The sequence below is a fragment of the Otolemur garnettii genome, unplaced genomic scaffold (assembly GCF_000181295.1).
Source record: "Otolemur garnettii isolate 467f Iridium unplaced genomic scaffold, OtoGar3 scaffold00128, whole genome shotgun sequence".
In the NCBI taxonomy this organism is placed as follows: Eukaryota; Metazoa; Chordata; class Mammalia; order Primates; family Galagidae; genus Otolemur; species Otolemur garnettii.
Window position 1 is genome coordinate 1,295,118 of NW_003852523.1, and position 1,790 is coordinate 1,296,907.

General features: G+C 56.6%; 1 protein-coding gene across 1 annotated transcript in view; it reads left to right on the top strand.

Moving 5' to 3' along the window:
* Positions 1-1,790, top strand: part of MX2 (MX dynamin like GTPase 2) — a 32,912-nt gene that overhangs the window by 3,107 nt on the left and 28,015 nt on the right. The window contains exon 3 of the mRNA XM_023518105.1: positions 1,560-1,643. The gene's annotated coding sequence lies outside the window, so the exon portion shown is untranslated. The remainder of the gene's footprint in view (positions 1-1,559; positions 1,644-1,790) is intronic.

Sequence of the window (1,790 nt, forward strand, 5' to 3'; positions counted from 1 at the left end):
GTTCCAGAATCACAGCCTCACAGTCTGAATTAAATCTCTTTGTTCACCTACATGGCACTTAAGGGACCTATGTGTAACCTACATAATCTCACCTAGGTAGTTGGGCTGCCCTCAACAGGGGGATCCGGTGGACACAGAGGCCAGGCCGTCCTTATGAAATGAGGTCCTAGACCCCTAAGATTCTGGCCAGAGCTCCTTCTCCCAGGGAGGTTCCCCAGCCTCTCATTCTTCCAGTTGGCCTGGGGCTGGGTAGTTCCAGACAGAGATAGCTCCAGAGCTGAGTTTGTGGACAGTCAGGGGAGTCTGCACTTAGCTTGCATGTCCAGAGCTCATGGTATGTGGGGCCCAGGCAGGCAATCAGAACCCCCAGCTCTGCTCCGATGCCAGGAAGGCAGACAACAGAACACCAACCACTATGGGGAATTCATTCTTGCTGGTGACCAAGAGCACAGTTAGCACCCCAGGGGGGGTGGTACAGGGTAGGCACGAACCCTCTTGGATGCTTGGGTCCTGCCACTGAGGGGGAAGGAGGGAAGCCCTCCGTGGTGGCGGCCTCAGTAACACCTGCACGAGGTGAATGGTCTCACCACCTCTGGTCGTCCCTGGCACCCCAGGTCTGTTCATGGCTCTTGTCTTCCTCTATCATATCAAAGACTAATTCTATGCTCCAAACTTGCTATGCTCCTGGGCCCTGCTCCACACGAGGACCCAGTGTTGGTATTTCCCGGCACTGTTTCTTGGCTCCTCCTTCTCTTCCATCAAGGTCCATGGGCTCCAGGCCTTTGTGTGTGTTGGGCTCTAGACACCCACTGTGGGGACAGACCTAGAGAGGCAGCCGCAGGGCAGCAGGTGCTCACACCTGTGCCCAGGCCTCCCGACTTTCATTCCCTGGGGTTTGTGTGCATAGCCTGAGTGCCACCTGTCCACATGTCACCTGGCTCCTGCCCATCCCAGGGGTTCAAGGGCTCCCTGGAGGAGCAGTTCCCAACCTTTTTGGCACCATGAACTGGTTTCATGGAAGACGCTTTTTCCAGGGAGCAGAAGTAGGGGGTTGTTCAGGGTGATGCAGGTGCATTACGTCTGCCCCTTGGACCATTGGGCATTAGACTCTCATACAGAGCTGCGACTAGACCCCTCACACGCAGTTCACTGCAGGGTCTCACTCCTGTGAGCTAACGTCTCCACTCCACTCATCTGATGTGAGCAGTGGGGGTGGCTGCAAATACAGATAAAGCTGCACTTCCTCACCGGCAACACAGCTCCTGCTGTGCGCCCAGGTTCCAGTGCCAGTCCTGCGCCCAGGGTTGGGGACCGCAGTCCTGGAGAATCCACTCACATGGATGCACCACAAGCATTCCTGAAGACTTTGTAGGGGAGGGATGGTTACCAGGCATACAGCACACACCACTCAGCCCGAGCCCCAGCCCCCTCCCTCAACAGGCCACAGTGGGGAGGGGCAGCGAGGGGCTCCTCTCTCCTCTTCCATGCTGCGGCTGCTCACTCCTGCCTTCCACCATCACACACACTTGTCCCTTCAAATTTTCACCCCTGTTTTGCAGAGCAATCTGTGTCCAGCCTGTCCCCCCGACTTGCCTGCCCAACTCCTGGGATTGCTTAGCTGGACCCACCTGACACAGAAACAGGTGAGGGTGACGAATGTTAATATTCCCAACAAGAGAGCAAGAAACAAAGACACCTGTGCCTCACACAGAGGACTCTGCGCTCCTGCTCTCTGCTCCCATCAAGGGGGGAAGCACCACGGCTGAGTCAGACTCCACTCCCACCAGCGC